Source organism: Oncorhynchus tshawytscha, linkage group LG26 (assembly GCF_018296145.1).
Source record: "Oncorhynchus tshawytscha isolate Ot180627B linkage group LG26, Otsh_v2.0, whole genome shotgun sequence".
In the NCBI taxonomy this organism is placed as follows: Eukaryota; Metazoa; Chordata; class Actinopteri; order Salmoniformes; family Salmonidae; genus Oncorhynchus; species Oncorhynchus tshawytscha.
In genome coordinates this window covers 27,458,401-27,481,579 of record NC_056454.1, presented here as the reverse complement: position 1 = coordinate 27,481,579, position 23,179 = coordinate 27,458,401, and the positions used below count along the sequence as shown (strand labels likewise).

The following is a 23,179-nucleotide window of genomic DNA, read 5'->3' as shown; positions in this document are numbered from 1 at the left end:
AATCATTTACATGCATACTTTGGGGTTATTATCCTTATTATTATCCTTATTATCCAGTTGTGTTTTCAGATCCAATGGGAAATCCACAGATTCCCGTGGGATGCAGAGAACTTTTCTGCGCAACAATGTCTCTGGAAAACGTTCACATTTCCAGGATTATCCGCTTTGATAACCGAGACACCAGACCAGCTCAGCGGCAGAGAGACAAGCTAGCTGCAATCAGGTCAGTGTGGGACAAGTGGGTGGACCGCCTTCCCATGTTTTACAACCCTGGGCCCAATGTTACTGTTGAGCAGCTTATATCATTTAGGGGCCGCTGCTTCATCATATGTGTGGAACTTGCAAGTGTATACGGGGAAGCCAGATAGGAGCCTGAGAAGAACCAAGGGATACGAGTTGTCCTGGATGTGACACAGGGACTCCGTGGCCACAACATCACATGCAATAACTTTTTTACTTCGTATAAGCTGGGACAGGAGCTCAAGAGGAAGCTGGTAGGAACAGTATGGAAAAAAAAAACAAGCCAGAGCTCCCACCTCAGCTGTTGAATACATGGAACAGGCTTAGTTTGTGTTCACGGCCGACACGTCCCTGGTGTCCTACGTGACAAAGAAAGGCAAATGTGATACTCATGATTATGCTGCATAGGGATGGGTGAATCTGCGGCCTGGAACATCAAAAACCGTAATGGATTACAATACTACAAAAGGAAGGGTGGACAGAGGGAAGCGCCAGCGGAGACGGCGCATTCGAGGCGCTGAGCAAGGCATTGGTAAGACCTCATATCCAGAGGAGGCGACATTTCCCAAGGACCCCAGCTTCTGCAGCCATCATGAAGAGGATTCAGAAGGATGCTGGTGACCCATCCGCCCGACCCACAGAACCAACAACTCCAATACCGGAAGTGTGAGTTATGTTGTGTGTGTGTGTCTGACTCTCCTACCTTGGCCTGCTGTAACTATATATGAGAGTGAGATGTTAGTAAAATTCCTGAACTAACTAAGTGTTTATCATTCTAGATGCAGCCAGTAGCAATAAGAAGCACTGCAATGTGTGAGGACCCAAGAAGGACAGGAAGACAGTACACATGCACATGTAGGAAGACAGTACACATGCATCAAGTGCAAGAAATACATTTGCAACACACACAGTAAAACTCTGTCCCTCATGTGGTGTTTAGCCTGGCCTTAATGTGTGTTCAATGGGGCTCATTTATAATTTCTGTAAAATTTGTCCAGTTCAAAGCAAAAAATATCAAATGTTGATAAACTTTTCATTTCTGTCTGGGGAGGGGTTGGTACATGGGGCAGGCTTGGGAGGGGAGACAAACCGGTCAAAGGAGGGGGTCTGGTTTTCTGAGTCAGGTGTCCTGTTTTGAAAGCCCTTGGAGTCAGTTGGAGAACTCCTCTAGTTTAAGAATGGGGGACACTCCATAGCACAGGACACAGGGACAGAGAGAGGGCAGATAACTAGAGCCAGTAGATAGACATGGGTCCTAGGAAACATCTTCTACTCAACTGTAAAACATACATCCACACAGTTCTGTTACTCACCGTGGCCTCCTCTTTCAGAGCGAAGCCCTCACTAACCCGCAAGTCTGTGATGCTGGCGTCTTTCCCAGCCCGGCTGGGGCAGTACAGTGACTGTCACCGGACGCTGCTCTGTGTTCTCTGAGAGAGGAGAGGAAAAGGTTAGTACAGAGGAATTAGTGTTAAATCAAAGGATGGTGAAATATGCCACCACTCAACAGTGAGAATACTGAGACTCAACAGTGTGGTATGTGATGTTGCGTCACCTTTATGACCATGGCTCCTGTCAGATATTAGGAGATGAAGTCACACGTTGTGGCTGTCCAGGTGGAGCGAACGTTCGCAGGTCTGAGAGGGCGAGACGGCGCAAGAGAGAATCTTGTGTATGTTGTCATGTGAAATGTGTGTTGTGTAGATCAACAGTGTTGATCTGACTGACAGGTGGGAGGTCCTCCTGGATCTTCTTGTTGCTCCTCTGGGCTCTCAGTGGCCTTTGCAGCTCAGATAGGTGTGCTGGGATAACTACAACCAGGAATCAAAAAACACCATTATTATTCTCAGGATATTGGGGCGCGGTTTACCTCAACAGACATGCACTAACATGCGCTCTCACAAGGGGCAGGCAACTAGATTCGGCCGCGAGACGATTTTTGTCTGAGCGGGTGGTCAGAACATAATTTGTACACTGCAAATTGACCATAAGTAAAAACCAAAAACAGATTGTGTTTGAAAATGAACAATTTCATACTTTGATTACATTGAGACACAATCACGTCTCTTTATTTGTAGGACTACTTGGGAACAGCTTTCCTGAATTAACAATTTTTAGCTGAATTTTACAAAAAAAATCTAATCCTAACAATATATGTACTGTATATTATTATTATTTTTTATATATATTTTTTTTTATCTTTGGGGAGGTTAAAATAAAACAAACACTTTCCGCCTGTTGCCGACCTCTGCTCTAAATGTTACTGTGATATTGCCACTAACCTCCAGTTGAGAACCTAGCTGCAGTGGTTTTGGATGTGGTGAGTTGATGGCTGGATTTAAATTCCCTTTGTCTGCTTGTTCAATCTCCTATAATCTCCTCCATTATGACGTTGGGTCCGGAATCTGAGATTGGGTGAGGGCCAGGGCTGGGACAGGGGTCCCGGGTAGGCCTAGTCATCCACAAGCTTTCCTGCTCCTGGAGGGGGAACAGGGTCTCTATTGCTGGATGGGGAGGTCTCATCATTCCTGTTGGGCCCTGCCTACTGCTGGGCCTCTCTTGCTCAGACTCAAGTCACTTAAACCAGGTAAAAAAATAATAATTAAAAGACCAACCCTAAAAAAATTGTCAATTACAGGACTTACATAAAAAAATGTATATATAATTAACTAGGCAAGTCAGTTAAGAACAAATTCTTATTTACGATGCTGGGCCAATTGTGTGCCGCACTATGGGACTCCCAATCACGGCCAGTTGTGATACAGCCTGGATTCGAACCAGGGTGTCAGTGCTAGACGCGTCACTATAGAGATGCAGTGCCTTAGACCGCTGCGCCACTCGGGCGCAACCTTGGCATTCCGAATGTTGATCTTCAGTCTCCTATTCAGCTCATGTTGATGAACTACACAGCTGAAACACACAGGCCTTAGGTCAGATGTGAGTTCAAACTACAGTAGCAGAGTTTAGGTCAGTCCACATGGCTACAGTATGGGCATTCAAATTGTAATTCAGGTCAAAAGACTGGACGTACACAGGAGCTTGCAGGGTCTCGACCAACTGTTTAACACAAACACACATTGTTTTCCTTTAAGTGCCACTACAACCAGGAGGTGCAGTTTAGTGAGTGTGTGTACCTGCTCCAGGTCACAGTAGCTCTCCAGGGAGTGGTGCTGTCCGACCTGCTTGGCCATGTCTAGGGCTCTCATCCTCTCCTACACCCGTTCCAGCTTCCTCCTGATGGACGGGAAGTGCTGCTCCATGTGGGTCAGCTCCGTCACCAGCACCCCCTTCCTGACGAAGGAATTACCTCGCATCATCAGAAAAATAGCCATAGTAAGGAATGGGAACATCCACTCACTATTTGATCAGCCCTGATTAAAGCCATTATGGTCAAGCCCAATACACATTAAAGGGATACTTCGGTATTTTGGCAAATGAGGCCCTTCATCTACTTCCGAGTCAGATGAACTAGTGCAGTGGTTCCCAAACCTTTTATAGTCCCGTACCCATTCAAAATTGGCCTCCCGGGTGGCGCAGTGGTCTAAGAGATTCTGGGTTCGAGCCCAGGCTCTGTCGCAGCCGGCCGCGACTGGGAAGTCCATGGGGCGACGCACAATTGGCCCAGCGTCGTCCGGGTTAGGGAGGGTTTGGCCGGCAGGGATATCCTTGTCTCATCGTGCACTAGCGACTCCTGTGGCTTGCTCTCCTGTGACATTGCTCTCGACCTTTGCCTCTCCCGAGTCCATACGGGAGTTGCAGCGATGAGACACCATTTGGATACCACGAAAAAGGGGTTAAACATTTTTAAAATTCAACCTCCAGCTCTTGCACCAGGGTCAGCGCACTCTCAAATGTTGTTTTTTGTCATTGTTTTTTGTTTTTTGTCATTGTCATTTATTACACATAAGAATGAGTGTGAGTTGTTGTCACAACCCAGCATGTGGGAAGTGACAAAGAACTATTTTGGACCAGGGCACAAATAATATAATACTTTTGCTCTTAAGGTTTTATATTTAAGATGGCTAAATTATTTTTTCATTAAATCGTGAATAACACGCCACAGGTTAATGAAAAAAGGGTGCTTGAAAGGATGCACATAACTCTGCAATGTTGGGTTGTATTGGAGAGTCTGTCTTAAATAATTTTCCACACAGTCTGTGCCTGTATTTAGTTTTATGCTAGTGAGGGCCGAGAATACACTCACATAGGTATGTGGTTGCAAAGGGCATCAGTGTCTTAACAGTGCGATTTGCCAAGGCAAGAAACTAAGCACAACCCTATCCAGAAATCTGGCAGTGGCTTCTGATTACATTTTCACAGAACCGCTTGTTACAATTTCAATGAGGCTCTCTTGTTCAGATATCGGTAACTGGACTGGAGGCAGGGCATTTTCGGGAAAGTGTCTGTGTAATTGCACACCCAGCTCACTCAGGTGCTTCGCTATATCACATTTGACATTGTCCATAATCTTGTTCATTTGCACACTTCATTTAAAAATTTAAAAATCATACAATGATGAAAAGCCTGTGTGTTGTCCTTGTTAATGCAGACAGAAATGGGCTCCACCTTCTTAATCATAGCCTCAATTTTGTCCCGCACATTGAATATAGCTGTGGAAAGTTCAATTTAGTTTCTAAATATCTGCGCAACAGTGAGGGTTTCCCACAAGAGAGTAGAAAATACGAACATACTTCCGGCGCCGACAGATGGCCGCCTCCCTTCGTGTTCCTAGGAAACTATGCAGTATTTTGTTTTTTTTGTGTGTTATTTCTTACATTGGTACCCCAGGTAATCTTAGGTTTTATTACATACAGTCGGGAGGAACTACTAGATATAAGAGCGACGTCAACTCACCATCATTACGACCAGGAATATGACTTTCCCGAAGCGGATCCTCTGTTTTGCCCACCACCCAGGACAATGGATCGGATCCCAGCCGGCGAACCAAAACAATGACGCCGTAAAAGAGGCAGACGAAGCGGTCTTCTGGTCAGGCTCCGGAGACGGGCACATCGCTCACCGCTCCCGAGAAAACTACTCGCCGATGTCCAATCTCTTGACAACAAGGTAGATGAAATCCGAGCAAGGGTAGCATTCCAGAGAGACTGTAACGTTCTTTGCTTCACGGAAACATGGCTCACTCGAAACACGCAATCGGAGTCGGTACAGCAAGCTGGTTTCTTCACGCATCGCGCCGACAGAAACAATCATGTTTCTGGTAAGAAGAAGGGCGGGGGGGGCCTTATGATTAACGAGACATGGTGTGATCATAATAACATACAGGAACTCAAGTCCTTCTGTTCACCTGACTTAGAATTCCTCACAATCAAATGTCGACCAAGAGAATTCTCTTCGATTATAGTCACAGCCGCATATACCCCCCCCCCCAAGCAGACACATCGATGGCCCTGAAAGAACTTCATTTGACTCTATGTAAACGGGAAACCACATATCCTGAGGCTGCATTAATTGTAGATGGGGATTTTAACAAGGCCAATCGGAAAACAAGACTCCCTAAATTCTATCAGCATATCGATTGTGCAACCAGGGCTGGTAAAACCCTGGATCATTGTTATTCTAGCTTCCGCGACACATATAAGGCCCTCCCCCGCCCTCCCTTCGGGGAAGCTGACCACGACTTAATTTTGTTGCTTCCAGCCTATAGACAGAAACTAAAACAGGAAGCTCCCGTGCTCAGGTCTGTTCAACGCCGGTCCGACTAATCTGATTTCACACTTCAAGATTGCTTCGATCATGTGGACTGGGATATGTTCCGCATTGCGTCAAACAACATTGACAAATACGCTGATTCGGTGAGTTTATTAGCAAGTGCATCGGCGATGTCATACCCACAGCAACTATTAAAACATTCCCAAACCAGAAACCGTGGAATGATGGCAGCATTCGCGCAAAACTGAAAGCGCAAACCTCTGCTTTTAATCAGGGCAAGGTGACTGGAAACATGAACGAATAAAAACAGTGTAGCTATTCCCTCCGCAAGGCAATCAAACAAGCTAAGCGTCAGTATAGAGACAAAGTAGAGTCACAATTCAACGGCTCAGACACAAGGTATGTGGCTGGGTCAACAGTCAATCACAGATTACAAAAAGAAAACCAGCCCCGTCGCGGATCAGGATGTCTTGCTCCCAGACAGACTAAACAACTTCTTTGCCCGCTTTGAGGACAATACAGTGCCTCTGACACGGCCCGCTACCAAACCCTGTGGACTCTCCTTCACTGCAGCCGACGTGAGTAAAACATTTAAACGTGTTAACCCTCGCAAGGCTGCAGGCCCAGACGGCATCCCCAGCTGCGTCCTCAGAGCATGCGCAGACCAGCTGGCTGGTGTGTTTACGGACATATTCAATCAATCGTTATCCCAGTCTGCTGTCCCCACATGCTTCAAGAGTCACCATTGTTCATGTTCCCAAGAAAGCTAAGGTAACTGAGCTAAACGACTATCGCCCCGTAGCACTCACTTCCGTCATCATGAAGTGCTTTGAGAGACTAGCCAAGAACCATATCACCTCCACCCTACCTGACACCCTAGACCCACTCCAATTTGCTTACCGCCCCAAAAGGTTCACACACCCAAATGTATAGCCCCGTTGCAAAATATAAATGTACTGTTTGAGTAAAAGTATTTGGTTTTAAATATACTTAAGTATTAAAAGTAAATGGAATTTCAAAAATGTACACAGGTATCAAAAGTAAACCAGACTACACAATGTTATTTTTTATTGACGGATAGCCAGGGGCACACGCCAACACTCAGACATAATTTACAAATGAAGCATGTGTTTAGTGAGTCCGCCAGATCAGAGGGAGTAGGGATGACCAGGGATGTTTTCTTTATAAGTGTGTGAATTTGACCATTTTCCTGTCAAAATGTAACGAGTACATTTGGGTGTGAGGGAAAGGTATGAAGTAAAAAGTACATTATTTTTCATCGGGAATGTAGTTTAGTAAAATATGTCAAAAATATCAATAGTACAGTACAGATAGCCAAAAAAACGACCTAATTTGTACTTTCCACCGCTGAAAATGTGTCTCTCTTATAACACTTTGTGCAGTTTGATGAGGTTGGGAGAAGGAGGTGCTTTATCCAGCAACCCCATTTTTCCTGTGCCCTAATGGTCCAGTACAAATGTCTTGGCACAACCCCACAGTGGATGTGTCATACTACCCATAAAACCTAGCAGTCAAACAGGGACATGGTATATTGGAAAAAAAGTAACCTTGTCCTAGAGAGATTTTACACGATTATCAAGACGTCACACCAGGGTAAGCCTACACGAAACACAGCCCTTAATTTAAGTGATTCAAAAATCCTCTATGGGGAAAATAAATGGTGGAAAAACGATTGGAACCATTTCCTTGTTTGACCGCTAGGTTATGGATATTATGACTCGTACTGTGGTACTCTACTGTAACGTTAGCGCGTGCAAGTTTGGCATGCAGGCGTGACGTGTCTGGACCAAACTCATAAGCTTAGTTCAAATCAACAAAATGTAAACTTGCTCAAACTTGTCATTTTGTGAATTACACTGTACATACATTTACTTAAGAAAATGGACCGTAATTAACTTCACTTGCTAGGAATATTGTGTAGATAGGTAGCAAACCTACCTCACCAAAACTTGGGTAGCTGACAGGTAGCTGACGTTACAACTCTAAACAACATGAATGACATTATGTGGACTGGGAAAAGAGAATTATAAGAATTTATCTGGTGGAGTGTAAGCAATACCGCATATTTCGGGTGTCGGCTTGATGCGATCTGTTCGACATTTTTTAATTGACGACTCCGGTGCACTCCACAAATGATCGATTGAAATAATTCTGGTGTACTCCTTTTCTACTCCAATTATGTCACGTGCTTATACAGGCACGCACGAACAGATGGAGGGAGAGGATGGAAATGGTTGCAAAGCAAAATATCCCCACTTGGGTGCGCCATAGCATTGCAATCCATGACCTGGCGCCCGAAACCTGCACTTTGATGCAGTCTATGAATCACAGAACACCCTGACCATGCATGCACAGGTTCGTGATGATGACGTCCTGCATTTTAAACATGCTTGTAGGCTAGTCTACAGATAAGACACTGTTTTGAACTCAGATCAAGCATCGTTTTTTTCCAACCTGATTGGCTTTTCTAGAACTAATGTAACAGGTGGGACCTATGGGGCGATAATCAATTACTGTTATCCCTTTAAAACGCAACTGTAATCAGCCTTTTGAGAAGATTGCTATGGGACCTGCACCATGTGCCTTGTCTCTGTAGTGTCCAATACATGTTTCAGTGTTTTAAAAGTGTCCTCATTCTAAACCCTTTATTTTAAATGATCAATACTATTACAATTAGTTGTATGAAGATGTTACTCATGTAAATGTTATTGACTATAGGTGAAACAAGTTCTTTGGATTAGATAGTGAGAAAGGACAGTTTGAAAATAGTTTTACATGTAAGTTACCCTAATTTATCTAATGGCAGTAGATTTAGTTCAATGTCATTATTGTGACCAACTGGCATTTTCATGTATTTTGTATAGACTTAATTCCAGCCGCTGTTCTTATATTATTTTAACTTGCATTTAATGTAACAATTTTTAAGTAGTAGGCTTTGAGGCTTTGGCCACTAGTGGCCTAACTTCCCCAATAGTCTGTGTTTGATTGCATTTGAGAGCATTCTTGGTCAGGGTAGTATTCAGTAGTACTTAAAGGCTAAATGTATTTATTGGGGCTACTATAGTCCAGTAGGTCACACTAACATATTTCTGAACTTACTACTAGCCTAGCTACATTTTTGGAGAAACAGCTAAGCTGTTAACTGTAAGCTACTCAGTTGATTTAGTGTCAGATTGATTTAGTAAATATTGGCCTACATGCATTTACAATGACATATTTTTGTTTTATTCCCGCAGTATACATTCATTGATACACAGCAGTGGGGCTGAGGAGGCATCACTTTGATTTGTGCATAGCTGCAGTATTCCAAACCCGGTGCCTGAGGACAGTGTGAGCCGTGCAATAGAGCCAAATAATGGTAAGTGACAGCTTATTGGGAGCAGACAGGCCGGATGGCATAGGTAATGTAGTAAACCATACAACAATTTTGCCCTTCGGCCTGCGTCTATCAGCCTGAGGTACATTAAACCAGGTGAGGCTGGTGAGCTTTATATACACTACCGGTCAAACGTTTTAGAACACCTACTTATTCAAGGGTTTTTCTTTGTTTTACTATTTTCTACATTGTAGAATAATAATGAAGACATCAAAAACTTCGAAATAACACATATGGAATCATGTAGTAACAAAAAAAAGTGTTAAACAAATCTAAATATATTTGAGATTCTTCAAAGTAGCCACCCTTGATGCCTTGATGACAGCTTTGCACACTCTTGGCATTCTCTCAACAAGCTTCACCTGGAATGCTTTTCCAACAGTCTTGAAGGAGTTCCCACATATGCTGAGCACTTGTTGGCTTCTTTTCCTTCACTCTGCGGTCCGACTCATCCCAAACCATCTCAATTTGGTTGAGGTCGGGGGATTGTGGAGGCCAGGTCATCTGATGCAGCTCTCCACCACTCTCCTTCTTGGTCAAATAGCCCTTAAACACCCTGGAGGTTTGTTGGGTTATTGTCCTGTTGAAAAAGAAATGATAGTCCCCCTAAGCCCAAACCAGATGGGATGGCGTATCGCTGCAGAATGCTGTGGTAGCCATGCTGGTTAAGTGTGCCGTAAATTCTAAATATATCACTGAAAGTGTCACCAGCAAAGCACCATCACACCTCCTCCTCCATGCTTCACAGTGGGAACCACACCAGCTGAGATCATGTGTTCACCCACACTGTGTCTCACGAAGACATGGCGGTTGGAACCAAAGGTCTTCAATTTGGACTCCCGACCAAAGGACAAATTTCCACCAGTCCATTGCTTGTGTTTTTTGGCCCAAGCAAGTCTCTTCTTATTATTGGTGTCCTTTAGCAGTGGTTTCTTTGCAGCAATTTGACCATGAAGGCCTGATTCACACAGTCTCCTCTGAACAGTTGATGTTGAGACGTGTCTGTTACTTGAACTCTGTGAAGCATTTATTTGGGTTGCAATTTCTGAGGCTGGTAACTCTAACTTGTCCTCTGCAGCAGAGGTAACTCTTCCTTCCTGTAGCGGTCCTCATGAGAGCCAGTTTGATCATAGCGCTTGATGGTTTGCGACTGCACTTGAAGAAACTTTCAAAGTTCTTGAAATGTTCCTGATTGACTGACCTTCATGTCTTAAAGTAATGATGGACTGTCGTTTCTCTTTGCTTATTTGAGCTGTTCTTGCCATAATATGGACTTGGTCTTATACCAAATAGGGCTATCTTTTGTATACCTCCCCCTACCATGTCACAACACAACTGATTGGCTCAAACGCATTAAGAAGGAAAGAAATTCCACAAATGAACTTTTAAGAAGGTGTAACAGTATAACTTTAGACCGCGCCCATACCCGGGCGCGAACGGGGACCCTCTGCACACATCAACAACAGTCCCACGAAGCATCGTTACCCATCGCTCCACAAAAGCCGCGGCCCTTGCAGAGCAAGGGGAACTACTACTTCAAGGTCTCAGAGCAAGTGACGTCACCGATTGAAACGCTATTTAGCGCGCACCGCTAACTAAGCTAGCCCTTTCACATCCGTTACAAAGGCACATCTGTTAATTGAAATGCATTCCAGGTGACTACTTCATGAAGCTGGTTCAGTGTGCAAAGCTGTCATCAAGGCAAAGGGTGGCTACATTGAAGAATCTCAAATATAACATTTATTTTGAATTGTTTAACACTTTTTTGTTTTGTTGTTACGACATGATTCCATATGTGTTATTTCATAGTTTTGATGTCGTCACTATTCTTATACAATGTAGAAAATAGTAAAGATTTTTTTTAAAACCTTGAATGAGCAAGTGTTCAAAAACGTTTGACCGGTAGTGTATTTGGCAGGTTTTAGCCCCGAGAACAGCTTGACATGCACACATTGTAAGAATACATTTCTCACCTCTGTTGCACTGTCACATGAAATATGTCTCCTGGCCACAATCCAAAGTGAAAGGAGACTACCTTTGTGATGGTGTTAAAATGCCTGCAGGTATAAAGGAGTAAACGGCCAATATTGGTTTGAATGCAAATGGATTAATGGCAAAGGACCCTAGGCCTAGACCAGTTATGACAAAGAAAGGAGTCCTTTGTCTCAGTCTGGTATGGCATAGTGTGTACTGTAGATCTGTGTGGCTATGCACATTTCTGCTCAATAGAGCTCTAAAAAGGCAGTTCATGAGCACAATGGCCCATGGGCATGACTATGCGCTTATAAAGTGTGTTAAGGTCCCAAAAAGCTTCCCTATTATTGATTGGTTGGTTGCTTCATGGCTGTAAACCGTAAGTGGCATAGGGAGGAGGGTAGAGTAGACATGGCAAACAGAGGCATGGGTTTACCCTACTGACTTTAGCCTATCAGACAGATGGATAGAGTGTAGAGCGATATACGAATCTGGGGCTGTGGAGAAATCTGGCCTATGGTATTTACCAGGGCTGGCTGCAGACACTAAAGTCTGGCAGGGGGATAAGCGTGCTTACCACCGGTAATGAACCAATGAGGTGGGCTGCCCCCCCCATATCTTTTCCCGAAATGTGGGTCACTACCATCCTCGGGTGATTCCCCCGCCCCCCATGTTTCATATCAACAATACCCAGTACCGCCCCACACCCCCCAAAACAGAATCATACCACTTCCACTTAATGAGGAGGTTAATTAAGATTAATTGAGATGCATTTGATTTCTCTATGGCTGTTTTTTAACATAGACCTTCGCTGCCACTGCCTATCTCTCATTATATTTAGCTGTTTCTGGATCACGACCACTTCTATAGGTCGATGCATATCATTTCTAATAGGAGGATGTTATGTCTGAAACCGTCACCTTTGTTTGCAGCTTCACATTTAAAAACCTTCCCCCAAACCTTTCCCCCCCCCCAGTATGGTGTGCTAACAGCATTTGCCTCCCTGCTCAGGCCTTTGTCCCTGAAACGCATGAAAAGGTCTGCAGACACTCTAGTAGACTTAGGGTTTGGTACTAAGTGGCCCCTCTTCTCTCTGGACCACTCGGTCACAAGGTGAAAAGAGCAGGGGCAAGGAATGAACAATTGCCTCTTTACCCTTTTCAGCCTCTCTGTCCTCCCCTCTAAAAGCCCATTGCTATGCACACAAAAGGAAGAGCTGTTAACCTGAAAAGCACTTATTGATTCCACCATGTGCATAGGCACTCTTAATGTATCAATATGATCAAAACGACAAACAAATATTTGTATTACAATTTTGTTCTGATTCTACCACTCATTATTGTATATATGTAGGTATCGCCAATGGCTGTGAATAAAACATAGAGACAGATCTTCTAATTAAATCCAGGTCAGCTGGATTTAATGCTCTACAACAAAGCTTTTTCTCTACAACAAAGCTTTCTTCGTGTCCAACAAGCTTTCTCTGCCCTTAACCTCATTCTGAACACCTCCAAAACAAAGTTCATGTGGTTTGGTAAGAAGAATTACCCCTCTCCCCACAGGTGTGATTACTACCTCTGAGGGTTTAGAGCTTGAGGTAGTCACCTCATACAAGTACTTGGGAGTATGGCTAGATGGTACACTGTCCTTCTTTCAGCACATATCAAAGCTGCAGGCTAAAGTTACATCTAGACTTGGTTTCCTCTATCGTAATCACTCCTCTTTCACCCCAACTGCCAAACTAACCCTAATTCAGATGACCATCCTACCATGTTAGATTACGGAGACGCAATTTATAGATCGGAAGGTAAGGGTGCTCTCGAGTGGCTAGATGTTCTTTACCATTCGGCCATCAGATTTGCCACCAATGCTCCTTATAGGACACATCACTGCACTTTATACTCCTCTGTAAACTGGCCATCTCTATATACCCGTCGCAATAAGCATCGACCCACTGGTTGATGCTTATTTATAAAACCCTCATAGGTCTCACTCCCCCCTATCTGAGATATCATATACTGCAGCCCTCATCCTCCACATACAACACCCGTTTCGCCAGTCACATTCTGTTAAAGGTCCCCAAAGCACACACATCCCTGGTCGCTCCTCTTTTCAGTACGCTGCAGCTAGCAACTGGAACGAGTTGCAACAAACACTCGAACTGGACAGTTTTATCTCCATCTCTTCATTCAAAGACTCAATCATGGACACTCTTACTGACAGTTGTGGCTGCTTTATGTGATGTATTGTTGTCTCTACTTTCTTGCCCTTTGTGCTGTTGTCAGTGCCCAATAATGTTTGTACCATGTTGTGCTGCTAACATGTTGTCATGTTGTGTTGCTACCATGCTGTGTTGTCATGTGTTGCTGCCTTGCTATGTTGTCTTAGGTCTCTCTTTATGTAGTGCCGTGTTCTCTTGTCGTGATGTGTTTTGTCCTATTTTTAGTTTTTTAAATTTAAAATCCCATCAGGAGGCCTTTCGGTAGGCCGTCATTGTATGTAAGAATTTGTTCTTAACTGACTTGCTTAGTTAAATATATGTAAAAAAATAAATAATAATAATAAACTGACCAACAGTATTGCTCTTTTTGTGAAATGTTACATTAAATGTAATGGGAGATATACAGAGGACCATATTGTATCCCCACAATACAGTGATCCTACTCAATGTGCTCATTGGTTCCATGTATTACTCAATAGAGGCTTTCTGTCTTCAGATGGTCTTCAGGTCCTCATATTTCAAACCCAAAGGGACCCTCAACCATCACACTCAGTCTCATCAGAGACCATCGGGGACCATTGCCTTTGAATTGGGGGCCTTTGACATGGTACTGGGCAGGAGAGTGGGGCCTTTAGAGGTGGGGGTGTATCTGAGTGGTAAACCCTAAACCGTCTGGGTAAATCAGTGTGACAATTATTTCACTTTGCTGCACTTTCAGAATGCTTGACCTGCTTCTCAGCATTGATACACACATTCTCAGGGCGAGGCATGGGTCACCACAGAGGGTTCCACTGTGTGAGCGGGAGTGTGAGTGTGGGTGTGTGAGCGTGGGTGTGTTATGATAATCTGTCAGCTGCTCTGTGATGGGAGTCCTGGGCCCTGAGTCCTGGGTGGAAGATTGTACTAGGTGAGGAGGTATAGGAGTTGGAGATGTTTGGTGGTCAGCCAAAGCCTCCATTCACTATAAGTACCGTAAGATACACAACCTTTACTATAGCTCATATTTTTTAAGTGCAGAGTATGGCACTTATTAAGTTTTAGTTGGGCTTTGTAATATCCTTGGTTTAATTCTCAGGCCATGTTATGCATGAATCACTACATCAATATTATGAATATGACCACTATTTCTTTAGAAAACTTGGCAGAGACAAATGTCTCCAGAGAGTAGTGCGTTCTGCCCAACGCATCATGGGGGCAAACTACCTGCCCTCCAGGACACCTACAGCATCTGATGTCACAGGAAGGCCAAGAAGATCAAGGACAACAACCACCAGAGCCACTGCCTGTTCACCTCTCTATCATCCAGAAGACTAGGTCAGTACAGGTGCATCAAAGCTGGGACCGAGAGACTGGAAAAACAACTTCTATCTCAAGGCCATCAGACTGTTAAATAGCCATCACTAGCACATTAGAGGCTGCTGCCTATATACATAGACTTGAAATCACTTGCCAAGTTCATAAATGGAACACAAGTCACTTTAATGTTTACTTATCTTGCATTTCTCATATGTATATACTGTATTCTATTCTACTGTATCTTAGTCTAGGCTGCTCTGACATTGCTCGTCCATGTATTTATATATTCTTAATTCCATTCCTTTAGTTAGATTGTGTGTATTAGGTATATGTTATGAAATTGTTCAATATTACTGCACTGTTGGAGCTAGAGAAACAAGCATTTCTCTACACCCGCAATAACATCTGCTAAACACGTGTATGTGACCAATAAGATTTGATTTGTACCGTTGATTGTGGTCCATAAATACAGTTTATGACAAGCAAATAATTTGGTTTTCACACCACAGTGTGTTATCTATGATGACTCACTACTTGAAAATGAGAAGAGTTTACCAAGAAAAACATCCAAAAGGACTAATTCAAGCCAGAAATTAGTTGGAGCACTCATCAAAAAAGGCAGAGTGATTTATTTTAGCTCCCTTTAATTCATTGTACAGAAGTCTGAGGAAGACGTCGAAACGTCAGTCACCTGTTATCCTCTAGTTTTAACCGTGTTTTGAGGCTATACAGTGTTTGTTTACACATGACGAAAACAAGCTTGTACACTGTACAAAAATATAAACGCAACAATTTCAACTATTTTACTGAGTTACAGTTCATGTAAGAAAATCAGTCAATTTAAATAAATAAATTGGGCCCTAATCTATGGATTTCACATGACTCGGCAGAGGTGCAGCCAATCAGAATGAGTTTTTCCCAACATTACAGACAGAAATACTCCTCAGTTTCATCAGCTGTCCTGTTGGCTGGTCTCAGACGATCCTGCAGGTGAAGAAGCCTGATGTCGAGGTCCTGGGCTGGCGTGGTTACACAGTCTGTGATTGTGAGGCGGGTTGGACTTACTGCCAAATTCTCTAAAATGACTTTGGAGGTGGCGTATGGTAGAGAAATTAACATGAAATACTCTGGCAACAGCTCTGGTGAACATTCCTGCAGTCGGCATACAAACTGCACGCTCCCTCAACTTGAGACATCTGTGGCATTGTGTTGTGACAAAACTGCACATTTTAGAGTGGGCTTTTATTGTCCCCAGCACAAGGTGCACCTGTGAACAGATAATGTTTAATCAGCTTCTTGATATGCCGGTGGATGGATTATATTGGCAAAGGAGAAATGCTGACTAGCGGGGATGTAAACTAATTTGTGCATACAATTGGAGAGACACAAGCTTTTTGTGCGTATAGAAGGTTTCCGTGATCTTTTATTTCAACTCATTAAACATGGGACCAATGCTTTATATGTTTATATTTTTGTTCAGTATATTTTGTGTTCTGCTGGGGTATGACAGTTGAGCTAAGCTAATAAAGCATCTATAGGTTATATTCTTCAATCAACAGGTATACATGTATATAAATAAAATTGATGTAGCAATCACAGATTGCAAATCCCCTTTTTTCTAGGTGAGATATACCTTCTCCCACTCTCTTTACTAAAGCTCCCAGCTATGCTCTGGTATAAACCAAAGTGGATTGGAGTCCTGTGTTCTCTGGCTCTCTGTTAGGCCTGTGAGGTAAGATGGTTCAGTGGGATATTGGAAAAGTCTGCTCTACTGTGATCCATCAGTCTCTAATTGAAACTCCCCACTGGTTAAAAACTGGTTGTCAATGTTGCTTCCACATAATTTCAACCCAAAAAAATCACTGATGACGTTGAATCAATGTGGGAAACTGATTTGGTTTGCAAAAAGCCATCAATGTAAGTGCATTTCCCCCCAAAAGATGTCACCCCATTTTTTTTTTCACTAAACCCAATGATATGGTGACTTTTTTGTTGATTTCACGTTAGTTGACAACTCAACCAAATATAAATCAAAACTATACATTGAACTGATGTCTGTGCCCAGTGGGTCTGGGCCTCTTCACATGGCTCTGGGAAGATGTTCACTTCAGGCACAGATGTAGGATCTATCATAATCTCAACCAGGGGGTCAGCTTCATCCTCTTGTGTCACATGGCTTTACCGGCATTACATTGTTGCTGTTACTCAATGTATAGATCCTCATGGCTTGGTTTGTCTGTCTTGACTCTTGTTCAAGCTAATGGCTTATGAGCTTTGTGTGTATCATCACATGGACTCAGTGTTGTCAGAGTGTGAGACAGAGCTGCTGTGTGGTCCACTCCTGGGATATTATAGTGTGAATGGTTAGACTTTACTGTACACTGTGTCTGCTGATATATGAAGAGAGCTCTTGTGTCTGTACGCTTTTGAGCAATTATGCAACCGACACAACAAATGTCTCTCTAGGAAGAAAGTCACACACAGATGTGTCCGCAATGCACAAACACACACTATCAGAATTCTAGCTTGTCATCCTTGTCATTTGAAAAGCCATTGGGCCCTCCGCTTTTCCTTCCATAAACAGTAGGAAACCAGTGTATGTATTCCCTGAATCTGTCACTGAGAGTAGATCGACAGAGCAATGACATAGCTTCCATCTCTGCCACACATTACACACCTAAATTACAGGCGATGAGACGACACCTGCCAATCTCACACACACAAGTGCTGAAAACACCTGAGCTCTGTGCTGTAAAAACACTTGAAGATGTGACTTAGGTGATGAAACAAACACAATACACACACACATGTTGGCCAGCTGGACAAAGTGCCATGCATACACTCACAGCCGTAAAACATATTTACACATGGAAATCCTGATGAGTCTTTTTCAAATCAAATCAAATCAAATTTTATTTGTCACATACACATGGTTAGCAGATGTTAATGCGAGTGTAGCGAAATGCTTGTGCTTCTAGTTCCGACAATGCAGTAATAACCAACAAGTAATCTAACTAACAATTTTAAAACTACTGTCTTATACACAGTGTAAGGGGATAAAGAATATGTACATACAGTGCCTTGCGAAAGTATTCAGCCCCCTTGAACTTTGCGACCTTTTGCCACATTTCAGGCTTCAAACATAAAGATATAAAACTGTATTTTTTTGTGAAGAATCAACAACAAGTGGGACACAATCATGAAGTGGAACAACATTTATTGGATATTTCAAACTTTTTTAACAAATCTAAAACTGAAAAATTGGGCGTGCAAAATTATTCAGCCCCTTTACTTTCAGTGCAGCAAACTCTCTCCAGAAGTTCAGTGAGGATCTCTGAATGATCCAATGTTGACCTAAATGACTAATGATGATAAATACAATCCACCTGTGTGTAATCAAGTCTCCGTATAAATGCACCTGCACTGTGACAGTCTCAGAGGTCCGTTAAAAGCGCAGAGAGCATCATGAAGAACAAGGAACACACCAGGCAGGTCCGAGATACTGTTGTGAAGAAGTTTAAAGCCGGATTTGGATACAAAAAGATTTCCCAAGCTTTAAACATCCCAAGGAGCACTGTGCAAGCGATAATATTGAAATGGAAGGAGTATCAGACCACTGCAAATCTACCAAGACCTGGCCGTCCCTCTAAACTTTCAGCTCATACAAGGAGAAGACTGATCAGAGATGCAGCCAAGAGGCCCATGATCACTCTGGATGAACTGCAGAGATCTACAGCTGAGGTGGGAGACTCTGTCCATAGGACAACAATCAGTCGTATATTGCACAAATCTGACCTTTATGGAAGAGTGGCAAGAAGAAAGCCATTTCTTAAAGATATCCATAAAAAGTGTTGTTTAAAGTTTGCCACAAGCCACCTGGGAGACACACCAAACATGTGGAAGAAGGTGCTCTGGTCAGATGAAACCAAAATTGAACTTTTTGGCAACAATGCAAAACGTTATGTTTGGCGTAAAAGCAACACAGCTCATCACCCTGAACACAACATCCCCACTGTCAAACATGGTGGTGGCAGCATCATGGTTTGGGCCTGCTTTTCTTCAGCAGGGACAGGGAAGATGGTTCAAATTGATGGGAAGATGGATGGAGCCAAATACAGGACCATTCTGGAAGAAAACCTGATGGAGTCTGCAAAAGACCTGAGACTGGGACGGAGATTTGTCTTCCAACAAGACAATGATCCAAAACATAAAGCAAAATCTACAATGGAATGGTTCAAAAATAAACATATCCAGGTGTTAGAATGGCCAAGTCAAAGTCCAGACCTGAATCCAATCGAGAATCTGTGGAAAGAACTGAAAACTGCTGTTCACAAATGCTCTCCATCCAACCTCACTGAGCTCGAGCTGTTTTGCAAGGAGGAATGGGAAAAAATTTCAGTCTCTCGATGTGCAAAACTGATAGAGACATACCCCAAGCGACTTACAGCTGTAATCGCAGCAAAAGGTGGCGCTACAAAGTATTAACTTAAAGGTGCTGAATAATTTTGCACGCCCAATTTATCAGTTTTTGATTTGTTAAAAAAGTTTGAAATATCCAATAAATGTCGTTCCACTTCATGATTGTGTCCCACTTGTTGTTGATTCTTCACAAAAAAATACAGTTTTATATCTTTATGTTTGAAGCCTGAAATGTGGCAAAAGGTCGCAAAGTTCAAGGGGGCCGAATACTTTCGCAAGGCACTGTAAGGATATATGAATGAGTGATGGTACAGAGCAGCATAGGCAAGATACAGTAGCTGATATCGAGTACACTATATACATATGAGATGAGTATGTAAACAAAGTGGCATAGTTAAAGTGGCTAGTGATACATGTATTACATAAGGATGCAGTCGATGATATAGAGTACAGTATATACGTATGCATATGAGATGAATAATGTAGGGTATGTAAACATTATATTAGGTAGCATTGTTTAAAGTGGCTAGTGATATATTTACATCATTTCCCATCAATTCCCATTATTAAAGTGGCTGGAGTTGAGTCAGTGTCAGTGTCAGTGTCAGTGTGTTGGCAGCAGCCACTCAATGTTAGTGGTGGCTGTTTAACAGTCTGATGGCCTTGAGATAGAAGCTGTTTTTCAGTCTCTCGGTCCCAGCTTTGATGCACCTGTACTGACCTCGCCTTCTGGATGATAGCGGGGTGAACAGGCAGTGGCTCGGGTGGTTGATGTCCTTGATGATCTTTATGGCCTTCCTGTAACATCGGGTGGTGTAGGTGTCCTGGAGGGCAGGTAGTTTGCCCCCGGTGATGCATTGTGCAGACCTCACTACCCTCTGGAGAGCCTTACGGTTGAGGGCGGAGCAGTTGCCGTACCAGGCGGTGATACAGCCCGCCAGGATGCTCTCGATTGTGCATCTGTAGAAGTTTGTGAGTGCTTTTGGTGACAAGCCAAATTTCTTCAGCCTCCTGAGGTTGAAGAGGCGCTGCTGCGCCTTCTTCACGATGCTGTCTGTGTGAGTGGACCAATTCAGTTTGTCTGTGATGTGTATGCCGAGGAACTTAAAACTTGCTACCCTCTTCACTACTGTTCCATCGATGTGGATAGGGGGGTGTTCCCTCTGCTGTTTCCTGAAGTCCACAATCATCTCCTTAGTTTTGTTGACGTTGAGTGTGAGGTTATTTTCCTGACACCACACTCCGAGGGCTCTCACCTCCTCCCTGTAGGCCGTCTCGTCGTTGTTGGTAATCAAGCCTACCACTGTTGTGTCGTCCGCAAACTTGATGATTGAGTTGGAGGCGTGCGTGGCCACGCAGTCGTGGGTGAACAGGGAGTACAGGAGAGGGCTCAGAACGCACCCTTGTGGGGCCCCAGTGTTGAGGATCAGCGGGGAGGAGATGTTGTTGCCTACCCTCACCACCTGGGGGCGGCCCGTCAGGAAGTCCAGTACCCAGTTGCACAGGGCGGGGTCGAGACCCAGGGTCTCGAGCTTGATGACGAGCTTGGAGGGTACTATGGTGTTGAATGCCGAGCTGTAGTCGATGAACAGCATTCTCACATAGGTATTCCTCTTGTCCAGATGGGTTAGGGCAGTGTGCAGTGTGGTTGAGATTGCATCGTCTGTGGACCTATTTGGGCGGTAAGCAAATTGGAGTGGGTCTAGGGTGTCAGGTGGGGTGGAGGTGATATGGTCCTTGACTAGTCTCTCAAAGCACTTCATGATGACGGATGTGAGTGCTACGGGCGGTAGTCGTTTAGCTCAGTTACCTTAGCTTTCTTGGGAACAGGAACAATGGTGGCCCTCTTGAAGCATGTGGGAACAGCAGACTGGTATAGGGATTGATTGAATATGTCCGTAAACACACCGGCCAGCTGGTCTGCGCATGCTCTGAGGGCGTGGCTGGGGATGCCATCTGGGCCTGCAGCCTTGCGAGGGTTAACACGTTTAAATGTCTTACTCACCTCGGCTGCAGTGAAGGAGAGACCGCATGTTTTCATTGCAGGCCGTGTCAGTGGCACTGTATTGTCCTCAAAGCGGGCAAAAAAGTTATTTAGTCTGCCTGGGAGCAAGACATCCTGGTCCGTGACTGGGCTGGATTTCTTCCTGTAGTCCGTGATTGACTGTAGACCCTGCCACATGCCTCTTGTGTCTGAGCCGTTGAATTGAGATTCTACTTTGTCTCTGTACTGACGCTTAGCTTGTTTAATAGCCTTGGGGAGGGAATAGCTGCACTGTTTGTATTCAGTCATGTTACCAGACACCTTGCCCTGATTAAAAGCAGTGGTTCGCGCTTTCAGTTTCACACGAATGCTGCCATCAATCCACGGTTTCTGGTTAGGGAATGTTTTAATCGTTGCTATGGGAACGACATCTTCAATGCACGTTCTAATGAACTCGCACACCGAATCAGCGTATTCGTCAATATTGTTATCTGACGCAATACGAAACATATCCCAGTCCACGTGATGGAAGCAGTCTTGGAGTGTGGAGTCAGCTTGGTCGGACCAGCGTTGGACAGACCTCAGCGTGGGAGCCTCTTGTTTTAGTTTCTGTCTGTAGGCAGGGATCAACAAAATGGAGTCGTGGTCAGCTTTTCCGAAAGGAGGGCGGGGCAGGGCCTTATATGCGTCGCGGAAGTTAGAGTAACAATAATCCAAGTTTTTTCCACCACTGGTTGCGCAATCGATATGCTGATAAAATTTAGGGAGTCTTGTTTTCAGATTAGCCTTGTTAAAATCCCCAGCTACAATGAATGCAGCCTCCGGATAAATGGATTCCAGTTTGCAAAGAGTCAAATAAAGTTCGTTCAGAGCCATCGATATGTCTGCTTGGGGGGGATATATACGGCTGTGATTATAATCGAAGAGAATTCTCTTGGTAGATAATGCGGTCTACATTTGATTGTGAGGAATTCTAAATCAGGTGAACAGAAGGATTTGACTTCCTGTATGTTTCTTTCATCACACCATGTCTCGTTAGCCATAAGGCATACGCCCCCGCCCCTCTTCTTACCAGAAAGATGTTTGTTTCTGTCGGCGCGATGCGTGGAGAAACCCGCTGGCTCCACCGCCTCCGATAGCGTCTCTCCAGTGAGCCATGTTTCCGTGAAGCAAAGAACGTTAAATCAAATCAAATCAAATTTATTTATATAGCCCTTCGTACATCAGCTGATATCTCAAAGTGCTGTACAGAAACCCAGCCTAAAACCCCAAACAGCAAGCAATGCAGGTGTAGAAGCACGGTGGCTAGGAAAAACTCCCTAGAAAGGCCAAAACCTAGGAAGAAACCTAGAGAGGAACCAGGCTATGTGGGGTGGCCAGTCCTCTTCTGGCTGTGCCGGGTGGAGATTATAACAGAACATGGCCAAGATGTTCAAATGTTCATAAATGACCAGCATGGTCGAATAATAATAAGGCAGAACAGTTGAAACTGGAGCAGCAGCACAGTCAGGTGGAAGTTGAAACTGGAGCAGCAGCATGGCCAGGTGGACTGGGGACAGCAAGGAGTCATCATGTCAGGTAGTCCTGGGGCATGGTCCTAGGGCTCAGGTCAGTTGAAACTGGAACAGCAGCATGGCCAGGTGGACTGGGGACAGCAAGGAGTCATCATGTCAGGTAGTCCTGGAGCTCAGGTCCTAGGGCTCGGGTCCTCCGAGAGAGAGAAAGAAAGAGAGAAGGAGAGAATTAGAGAACGCACACTTAGATTCACACAGGACACCGAATAGGACAGGAGAAGTACTCCAGATATAACAAACTGACCCCAGCCCCCGACACATAAACTACTGCAGCATAAATACTGGAGGCTGAGACAGGAGGGGTCAGGAGACACTGTGGCCCCATCCGAGGTCACCCCGGACAGGGCCAAACAGGAAGGATATAACCCCACCCACTTTGCCAAAGCACAGCCCCCACACCACTA

At 44.1% G+C, this 23,179-nt stretch overlaps 1 long non-coding RNA gene across 1 annotated transcript; it reads right to left on the bottom strand.

Moving 5' to 3' along the window:
• Positions 1-1,310: 1,310 nt before the first annotated feature.
• LOC121840958 lies at positions 1,311-2,946 on the bottom strand. Its single transcript, XR_006080011.1, has 3 exons — positions 2,523-2,946; positions 1,796-2,051; positions 1,311-1,670 (listed from the first exon to the last, which is right to left on the bottom strand). It is a non-coding gene; the product is annotated as an uncharacterized LOC121840958 (long non-coding RNA).
• Between the last annotated feature and the right edge of the window lie 20,233 nt (positions 2,947-23,179).